Source organism: Cyanistes caeruleus, chromosome 6 (assembly GCF_971803275.1).
Source record: "Cyanistes caeruleus chromosome 6, bCyaCae1.hap1.1, whole genome shotgun sequence".
Lineage (NCBI taxonomy): Eukaryota > Metazoa > Chordata > Aves > Passeriformes > Paridae > Cyanistes > Cyanistes caeruleus.
In genome coordinates, this window is record NC_141706.1 from 2,523,809 (window position 1) to 2,534,631 (window position 10,823).

Here is a 10,823-nt window from a genome sequence, read left to right on the forward strand (position 1 = left end):
AGGAACTGGTTAATAAAGCCAGTGCAGGGGAGCTCAGGGGAAATTGCTACACTGCTCCCTTAATTTGTTATTTTATTTCAATAAATTAAAATGCACAGCTCCTTCCACCCGTCCCCAGCAGTGCAATCCATGCTGTTCCTGGGTAGGAAATTCCCAGCAGGCAAAGCCCAGCCAGCAGCAGCCACCTAATAATAACAGAGTTAAATTGTAACCTAAGAAAACTTGTTTTCCAACTTCTTTCAAGCCTCCACGGGCAAAAACCAGTCCCAAAACTCTCACATCCTTCTTGCTGGGCATCAAGGGAAGATTTCTAAACGCTCAGTAACTTCCAGAAAATGCATAATTTGAGCAGTGGCACTCACAAAATGTGTTGTTTACATTATGCATCGCTTTGGAAATGCTGTAAGGATCTTAAATGACATTTTTTCCAGGCAAAACAATTGTTCTTTTTACATTAGGTGTCACTCAACTTCCAAAGTTATTTAGTAAACACAAAGCTGAATTAGTTGCCCTCCCTTTCTGCACAGATCAAAGTTTATTAGCAATAGTAGCAGCACCTCTATGTTATTGTTTATTTTGGATATGTAGCTGAACAAGCTGTACTGATGCAAGTACTTTCATACCCCCATGACCTGTTCACCCTAAGGAATTCCCTCACTCCAGCTGTACAATTAATAACAAAGCACTGGCAATTGAGGTTTCATGCAATTTATAAAGGAAAACAATATCCACAGAGAGTGGGAAGCACTCAGAAATACAAGCCCAGGGAGTCCCACCCCGTGGCCACCTCAAAACCAGCGCTGTGAGCAGATCTGTGACCCACAGAAAGGAGAGAGCACAACAGAGGAGAAAGCACTGAGGTGTTCCAGATAACTTAGAAATATTTATATTTGTTTATTATTATATAATAAATATATAGTTATATAATTTAGTATTAATCTATATGTTTATATAACATATAATTATATTTACATAATTTAAATTATATATGTTACATATTTTATATATTACATATATCGTATATTATATATAAATATATTTTTTCTTATAGATCTATAACAAATATAATTTCTATTTATAAAACTTACATAAATCATTTCCTCACACAACAACAGAGGCAATTCTGGACACAAACTGCACAGGCACACACCCACTGCCCTGCAGAGAACCAGGAGATGCAGCTGATGATATCTCACCAAAGAAACCAACACCAATTCTGGGGTAATAACCAGAGATGCAGTTTAATGACAAAAGAAATCACTGCCATTCTCGATTAAAAGATGTATTTCAAAGGTCAGGGATTTTAGCCCATCATACACCAAGAGAATTCAGCTGAGCCAACGCAGCCTTTGCCCAATGTGAAACCTCAGTCCTGGTGGAGGCTGAAAGGCCAAAGGTTGGTTCCAAGCTTGAGAGAGTTTCAGTGGAAAGCAAAAGATACAATGATCCAATTCTGCCCTTGTAGAACTTAGTTACTAACCACCCCAAAAAAAAAATGTTACAAGGATGGTTTAGGTCTGTGCTACAGTGGGGATTTCAATCAGACACCACCAATGCTGCACTGCTAGCAGAAATTGAAAATACCACTTGCTTTAAGCGTGATACAAACCAGCCTCAATTGCACCATTGTCTCGATCCTTGGAAACAGAACTGACGCCATACACTGAGCACAAACATATTTTACATAAAATATCAGAGTGAACTGCTATGACTCAACGCTGCCATAGCACCAGTAGCAGTACTCAAGAATACAATTGCTTTATTCATATTTTCCACGAGTATCAAAAGCTAAATCTTGTGATACCAATATGACTGCAATCATAGCTAAAAAGATAAATGAAACAGTACTCGAAGCATTTCTCTTTCTTCTGGGCATGCTGCTGTTGTGCAGCTGGAAAGCAGCAAACACAAGCAGTGCAGTATTGGCCACCAGCCCCCAGTGAGAACATGCCCTCCAAATCAGAATGTGCCACCATCAACATAAACAGCACACTGCAGCCAGCCAGGGCTTCACCAGCCTAATCTCTTCTTTTGGAAGACTAATTCTTTTTGAACCTGGAAACAGCAGGCACACTCAAATAAAAGTCCCTAACAGTGGGGTTTAGGAGAGCTCACACCTTCTGCACAACAGCAGCGCTGAAGGATCTGTTCAAACTACTGCCACTGTCACCCTTCAGTGCAGCAGGAGGGACCAAGACAAGCAGAGAGGCAGGACATTTTTCCATTGCCCTAAGTATTTCCAAAAGATTTTGCCACCTGCCCTAAAGCAGGAATAAAATTTGATAGAGAGAATTAGCTCAAACTGCATGTTGGATTATCACGTGTTCAAATGCCACTGCAATAATAATAATAATAATAATAAAAAAAAATCCTTCTTAGTCCCTTTTTATTTCCTGTCATTTTATTTTTATGCAATTCCTCATTTCTGCATTTTTTAGAATGCTGGGTGTGGTGAATTCATAACACTGGGCTTTTGTTACAGTAGAAGTGGACCAAGCCAGCTAAGCAATTTATTAAGAAGTTTCATTTTAAAATAGCACTAGACAATATCAAACACAGCTCCTGTAAAAAAACACATCTAGATGTTTGTTGCCACTTCACAGAATATCTGGCAGCACATCTTCATGCACATAAAGGGGTCCTACTTACATGGAGTTCAATGAGGAGGAAACTCATCCAAAATTATCTTTCTGCCTCTCCCTAAAAAATATTTTCACCTGGACAAAAACAAACAAAGCAACCCCAAACAAAAACAAACAAGCAACAAAAAAATAAAATAAAACAAACACCCAACAACACCACAAAATTCCTGTGCTCCCCACAGGACCTGCACATTAAGTCTGCACAAAAGCACAAAAAAACCTGTCAAGCTCATTGAGTCTGACATGCAATGCAAAAATCTTCAAATCAGGCTCTCCTGTACCAAGGAGGTGAATAAAACTGTTTCCTACACATTGAGAACTACCTGGTGGTAATATTTGAGTTTAAACTTTGCCCAAATACATAGAAAAACCAGTCTCTCTTCCAAGAAGCCAAACAATAATGTTATTATCAAGTTGCTACTGAGTTGTCAAGACAGCACACCTAGAGCATACTCAGCTTCCTCTGCAACAAAAATGTCAGGGTAAATAAGAGCTTAAGCCTTTATTTGTTTTAAAACTGACTTAACTGTAAAATAATTAAGGTATCTAATCCAACACACTTATCTTGATTGATCTTTTTCTGCTGCAGTTTTCAGGTCAGTTGCCCCAGCTAGATCTGGTAGTAACTTTCAAATATACACAGACTGAGGTAAATATAAATACACACAGTAAGCAGATGTTTGGAAGGTACTTTTATACATTCACAGACAGAAAAAAAAACTTCTGTGAAGTCCCAGTATTTTTCCCATAATAAAAATTTTCTATTTAAAAGTGGTTTGAATATTCTGCTTTTATGTAACAGCTGTTTTTCCTTCCTTGTAAGCAACATCATCATGAAAATAGCTGTATAAATTGGACTTGGCATATGTAGAACAGTGAAGAAAAAATAGAGGGAAAAGGTGTTTACCACTCCTTTCAGCTTTCTAAGGATGTGGAGGAAGCAGTATTTCCTGCAGGTAAATATCAGTGCATTAAAAATCCATTCTCTCTCACAGAAGGATCAGTCTTCTGCCTCCTAATGATCAATAACTGTAATAATTATGTTTCCCAAAGCTACCAGGGCAAGAAATTTCTCCCCCTCCCCTATGCAAAGAAACTTATTGATATAACTACACAGAAAGCATGTGAAAAGAAAGGCAAGATTATATACAGCATATGACCCACTACCATATATAATAATACTGATAAATGTGCATACATTTTCTCTCTGTTGTATTCCCTTCCATCTTTAATAATCCTTCCACTTGTAGCATAAATAAACTTTTAACAGCTGCTCTCATTTCAATTTTCAAAATAATATTTAGACACTTCTGTGACAAGAGTTTTAAAAACCCATTTAGTCTCAAACAGCATTTGTCACAAAAAGCTCCCCAAGTATTTCTTGGGAAAACTTCCCACCATGTCCTCTTGCTGGGCTCAGAGCTGACAGTCCAAAGGAAGAAGCCAGCCCACAGCATCATTACAAAAGCCATAAAGTCACTGAAATCACTCTGTAGTATCTCATGAAAGCAATCCACTCCTCTTAGGCTGACTCCTGACTAAATTCATCAATTACAAAACAAGTTGGTATTAAAAGGAAAGAGGAGACAAAGAGGTTTTTTTCCTCCTCTTTGGAACAAATCTGGTTCCTTCTGAAGGGCTTCACAAGATCTCAAACACCAAAATTCCCATGTTTAACAGACTCAAATGCTGAAAAATAAAGATTATCCGAGTACCTCTTCTACCCACATACAATCTCTATATATCTTCAAAAAAGAAGTTGTGGAAAAAACTTCAACTGGAACACATAGACTGCAGACAAGCAACCAAGTCCAATAGTTGAAAACAAAAAAAGGGGAAGAATTAAAAGGAAGGAGTAAGAAGTAGCAGATGACCCAAGTTTCTAGGAAAAACACACGAAGGAAGATGTTGACAAGACAACAATGCACATCAACACCTTCAGCCAAAAAGGCAGAAAGGCATCTTACAAGAAACAACTAAAATTCCTCCTGGAAACTGGGTAAGTTCCACCAATTGGGCCAAAAAACAGAAAAAAACTGCACCATTGGAAAGAGGGAAAAAAATAATGTTTTACTTAAACTAGTGGAATTTGGTAAAAGTTAACATAGCATTCCTTTTAAAATGCTGACAAAGGACCAAAAAGTAGTAAAAATGTTGAGACTGTGGAAACACAAGAGAAGAATTGTTTATTATATTTACATATGAAAAAGTAAATTATTTTAGCAAAAGTAAATTAATAAAGCTTAAGAAAAAAAAAAAGTGTATCTAAATATTTTTTATGGATACATGATACTAGTGGTTATTCTTGTCTTCCAAAGGGAGCTTAGATCACCAGTATGAAAAACTTATTTTCATCCCTTATAAACTTCCTGTTATTGGTATTTGAGGTAGTTTTCTCTCTGCATTTTTGCCTATATAGGTGAGGTTCCTCATCCAACCTCTGAGCCTGCCCTGGGTCCTTTCTGCAGGCAGAGTTTCAGTCTGTTCCAGCAGGAACAGGGAGAGGTTCAGATGTCAGCTGACACCCAGAGACCCCAGGGATCAGGCCTGGAGGGATCTGGTCAGGCTAATAAAAGCAGCAAACATCTCTGCAATGAGGACACTCCAGCCCCACACAAAGCACAGCTGCACCAGTTATTGCAATCCCAGCTCAAGTTGCTCTCCTGGCTCTTTTTGCTGCCCAGGGACCAGTTTTGCCATCTCACCTCACCACTGCAAGATGAGGTCAGCACAAGGCAAGGAGATCCACTCCCATCTCACAATTTACAACCCAGACTCAAGAAAAACTGAAGCAAAACTCCTAAAATAACCCAAAGCAGGTTTTCTCAGGTAGTGGTGGCTGCTTGTCCCGAGGCAAGAAAACAGCCAAGCCAAGCTTTGTGATAAAAATCTTGCCTCATCCAGCAACTGAAGTTCCTTGGAAGTTCAGTGTCCTGGTCACACAAAGAACAGCTGCAGGACAGCAGAGCGTGGTGACCCAGAGCAGCTCAGCCTCCAGAACAGAGGAGAGCACAAGACAAGCAAACCAGTGGATTATGAAATCCAGCAGGCCTGGGAAAGTGGCCATGGGCATCTCCAAAACCTTCCCTTTTAAGGATGTTCATGGGACTCAGGACTCAGGTATCAGGACCTGAGCTTTCTTGCCCAGAAGTTTTCCAGCACTTATTTGAAATGGGTGGTGGCTGCAGTGCTACATGTATCCAGCAAGTGATGCTCACAGAGATAACAGCAGACTTGCATTTGACAATAACCAACTTTTTACATAAAAAAAATGTTATTTGTACTTAATTCATAACATGCTTTAAAAAGCACTGAAGTTTTTTAGAACTGTTACATTATTTCAGCAAGAGTGGAAAGCATGAGTTTAAGATTACTGATTTTAAAGATAGCTTTTTATGAAGGGAGTGCCCCTCCTAACAATGCAAAAAGAGTTTTCTGTACATAAGAATCCAATTACTTTCTTAATACTGGGAGTTGCTGTAGCTTTGATCATCCTAAAAGATAGGAAAACATTTCTTATGTCTGTTTTGTCTTTGGATGTTTGACTGTGTCTTATTTTATTGTTCTGGTTTGGAACTTGAACTCAGCAATCTCCTGTTATACCTAAATACTGCAGAACATAAGAGAGCTGGATAAAAGGGGGGAAAAAGGTTTATATTCCTTACTTACAAAAAGAAATAATTTCCTAACATTTTCTAAAAACATAACGAAGACTGTACAAAAACTTTACATAATGCTGGAACTGATAAATATGTAACATTCATAATACTGGGAGAGGTATTTTGAAATTACACTGACTCCAAGTCTCAGCATAAGGAAAAAAAAAAAAAAAAACAGAACTAAACTACTTGAGTTGCTTCAAAAACTGTTCAGTTATTTGGCTCTTCTTCCTTTTCCAAGCCCAACTGCTATTAACTCCATTTTGTCAGAACGTTACCCACGCTCAAAAATGGAGTATTGAGATGCTGTATGGAAAAAAAAAAGTGATATACCATGAAAAAAATACTACAAAACTTTTAAAATACTACCCCCAAACTGCATCTAGAACCCAGACTCACACCAACTTTTTAACATATATATTGAAATAAAACATGTGAAGAACTGGGGGGAAAGGACCTAGCCTGTAGGAAATACTACATTATCAAATCAAGTCACCAACTAAAATCCACTTTCACAGTTCCATGTTGTTCCCCTGCTCATCTGTCACTCAAAGCTGTGAAGTAAAACAAACCTACAACTTCTCTAAAATTCTGTAGAAGGGACAGAGGCTCTAAATTAAAACAGTGTCTAAAAGGGGAGCGGGGGAAGCCAAGACCAGGTAACAGGATTTTCCAGGCTTTATCCTTCATTATAGGTTATTTCAGGTTAAACAGAGGGTGTTCACTGCCTGTAGAAGTCAGAAAAGGTAACCCATTACTAACCCATATCATAGCATCAGTTATTTTAGGTTGATTTAAATACAGTTACATGGTCATTCCAGGTGCACTGCACACATCTGGAACACTCAGTGCCCATCCTGGCTCCTTTCCCAGTGTTTGGTGTTGTGCTTAGCCCAGCCAGGGTTCTGAAATAAAGTTTCAAATACCTAAAGTCCCATCCTATACTTATCCAAAATAATGAGCTTTTCTTTCAAGAGCTATTAAAAGTAATACATTATTTTCAACCTCTGATTGTCAGTGAAGGGATCTCAAGAAACAAAGTATTTCAGTGACTTGGGAACTTGGAAAACACCCTACAAGAAAGGTCTTTTGAAGTCTGAAAGGTGGATACTATTGCACAAAATTCAGCAGCAAACTGGTGACAGAGAAATGTTGGTAGCACCACCACGCTGCTTCCACTTTTCTTCTTCCCTAGACCAAGGATCACCAGGTGATTATCAGGCTTGCTCTACCCAACTCGTACTTCTGTCACTCAGAGCAGTCTAATTCAACTGCAATGCTTCTGCAGATCAGTTAAAACCATTTTATATATTCAGACAAGCCAAGGCATTTAATAAAAAAATATAAGAAGGCCTCTGTGTCCTCTGCTTTATTCCCCAAAGTTCTGAGCAGAAAGCGACAAAGCCTGCAAGATAGTTCTGTATACTCGCATGCCACGACACCCCACACTGCAACAGCGAAATTTAGCTCCACTAAAAGCAGCTTCTCCTCCTGTATTTAACATTCCTCCAAAATACATCTTCAGCCTCAAATGACAGTGCTGTTCCCGTTACCAACGCTGCTCTTCTCCCCCCATCACATGCAAGAAAGCCAGCTACAAAATTCCCGTTTCAAAACGCACCGCTTTGTCAAAAGGGCCTTTTGTTGCCATGATCAGCACACTGGCAAAAGGGAAAATACAAGAAAGAGAACCTACAGAGGTAAAAAGAAAACTAGTCTAAAAACAGAAAGTGTGCAATCCCTTGAAATAGTACAAAGAGGGGTATATACACCTAAACACAGGAGCCTGGGAAAAACACAGCCTGACATTCCTACACCTTTGGATTGGGGTTTTCACGAGAATTAAGCACGGTTAATTCTGTTCCACCCAGGGGCTGGTGAGCTAAGCAACCCTCTGCCTCTGAAAGTGCTGCTCAGCCTGCCATCCCCTTCAACACAAGAATAATCCGACAGACTCTTTCTTAAAAAAATCACCTCCAAAGCAGCATTTTTTTTTTTTTTTTTTTGAAGCAACTGCTAGAAACTGGAGGAGGAGAGGAGAAAAGCAGCACATGCAAATTCGAGTATTTCTATCAGTTAGTTGTGAAAGAGGAGTTGTAACCTTCCTCCCCACACCCTGTCTTTGTCTCTGCTATCTTGTTAAGCAGGAGCCGGTCTCATTTCCCTGTTTCTGTAGGTAGTTGTTTGAAAGAAAGGAGGGAGGAAACACGCCAACACCAAAAAAAAAAAACCCGAAACAAAGAAAAATCACAAGTACCGCAGAGACCCCTGGGCAGGGAGAGCTTCCCGAGCAATTTTTCAATGAAACTTTATTCCAGCTCATGGAATCCGTCCAATTACAAACCATGGCCAAGCCCGGAGAGCCGCACCACCGCTAACCGGAATTAGAACGGCCAGCCCAATTCATCTACGATTTAAAAAAAATTAAAAAAAAAATAAAATAATAATTTACAAGCACGAACGGTGCCACACCCTAAGCGAGGAACTAGAAGAGAATCCCCCAGGAAGAAGGGGAGGGAATAAAAAGTCCAAGCCCCGTTTTGTAGGGTTACAAACACCCCCTTTTCACTGCTACCATAAAAGGTCCTCGGCAGCGCAGATAAAGCCGGCACAGCTCCATCGGCATCAGTTTTCCCCCCATAAGTCCGCCTTAACACTTTGCTCTATTTATTTGCCATCTCACCGTGCCCATTGGTAATACAGTATTGACCTATTTTCCAGGTGCTTAATTAAGCTCTCTGCCGGCTGCCGCGCTCGTTGTGTGTGATTTTAAATTTAGTTTGTAGAAAAGTCCAGCGATGGAATTATTATGGCAGAAAGGAAGTCCCCATCCGAGCTTTCTCACTTGGTGTGACATCAGAGCCTAAACTTTTTGCGAACGATGTCATGGGAGGTAATAGGGGGTAGAAAATAAATAATCAAAGAAACGTGCATTGTTATCAACAAGTGCAGCTTTACCTAATGGAATCGTCTCTCAGAGTAACATATTTTCCCCCAATTTAAAGCCACTGAGATAACTGAAATAAACAAGGCGATACACAAGCAGGAAAAAAGCAAAATACACAAGCAGGAAAACGCAAAACCATCACAGCGCCACATAATTTCTAGCAAGTCAAGCCCTGCAGTCCGAAAAAACTAAGTTAACAAAAAAGGAAACAATCGCAGTTCCTGGCATTTTAAGTCAGATGCAACAGTTAGTAAAGAAGTAGAGCCTCGAAAGAACGCTCTTTATTATATATGTGTAAGCACCTAGCACTGACGATTGAGGGCTAGATTTAAATAAAAATAATTTTTATAACCCCATCACTATTTGCTACCGCGTTAAACACATGTGAACGCACCTGCCAGCTTTACAACCGATACCACGACGAATCCAGAACAAACCCCGCACGATCCCTGCCGCAACCATTACGGGAAATCCTCCGGCAAACAAACCCCTCTGCTTTCACACAGCTCGCTCCTGGGAACTGACCAAATTTTAAAGCGTCCGCTTCCTTTCCAGTTGCTGCTAGTGATACCGGCCCTGGGCACCATTTGCCGCCCCAGCTTCCCCCCCCAGCGCGGGTCTCTCCTCGGGGCTGCGGGGGTCGCGTCCCGCCGGGACTGCCAGGAGCCACCGCGGCGGCGGCCGAGCAGGGGCCGGAGCGGGAGGAGCCGCGGCCGCGCCCGGGCGCCACCCCGGGACCCCCCGGCGCTCCATACAAGGCGCAGGAGGAGGCGGCGCGCCCGGAGGGGAGCGGGGCAGCGCCGGCAGCGGCCGAGGGCCGGCCACGCCTCCCCCACGGGCCGGCGGCGGCCTCGCCCGGCAGCCGGCAGCCGGCGGGGCTCGGGGCGGGCGCACGGCCGCGCCGGGGAACGCGAAACTTCGGGGACGCGACGGGGAAGCGGCGCTGCCCGCTCTCCGCCGCCGCGCTCGGCCGGGCCGGCGGCGCTGCCCCGGGCAGGGGGGTCGGGGCTGGCCCGGAGCCCCCCGCGGGCGGGGCGCGAACGGCACCGAGCGGAGCCAGCGCCGCTCTCCGCCCGCCGGGGCCGGCCCCGCTGGCCGCCGGCCGCTCACCTTCACGGGTCGGGCCGCGCTGGCGTCCGCGCTGGAGCTGCCGCCGCCGCCCTGGGCATGTCCGGGAGCGCTCCGGGAAGCGCCGCTCCGGCCGGGCTCAGCCGCTCAGCCCCGCCGCTCTCGCTGCTGCTGCTGCCGCCGCCGCCTCGGCCGCTGCCATCTTGTCCTGGCGGCTGCGAGGGAAGAGCCCCGGCTCAGCCCGCTCGACAGACCGGGCCTCCGCCTCATCTTCCCGGGGAGGGACCCAACCCGCCCCCGGCCGCCGCCTCCTCCGCCTCCGCCTCCTCCCGCCTCCGCCCTGCCCGCGGCGGCCTAGCGGCGCCCGCCGCCGCCCATCGCCCCGGAGCGGCGGCCGCGGCCCCGCCGAGCGCTGCGGAGGGGGCGCCGGCCGAGCCCCGCTCCGGCGCTCCCCGGCCCCCGCCCAGCCCGCGGGGCGCAGCCTGCGGGGCGCTCCCGCCCGCTCCG

At 43.7% G+C, this 10,823-nt stretch overlaps 1 protein-coding gene across 6 annotated transcripts in view; it reads right to left on the minus strand.

The window, feature by feature from the left end:
• HIPK3 (homeodomain interacting protein kinase 3) overlaps positions 1–10,631 on the minus strand; it is a 66,217-nt gene extending 55,586 nt beyond the window's left edge. Inside the window, exon 1 of one of the 6 annotated variants that reach the window (XM_086893280.1) lies at positions 10,359–10,631. The gene's annotated coding sequence lies outside the window, so the exon portion shown is untranslated. Of the gene's footprint in view, positions 1–9,642; positions 9,977–10,358 lie in introns of those variants that run through there. The other 5 variants (XM_086893282.1, XM_086893283.1, XM_086893281.1 and 2 more) reach the window with 5 other exon arrangements.
• Between the last annotated feature and the right edge of the window lie 192 nt (positions 10,632–10,823).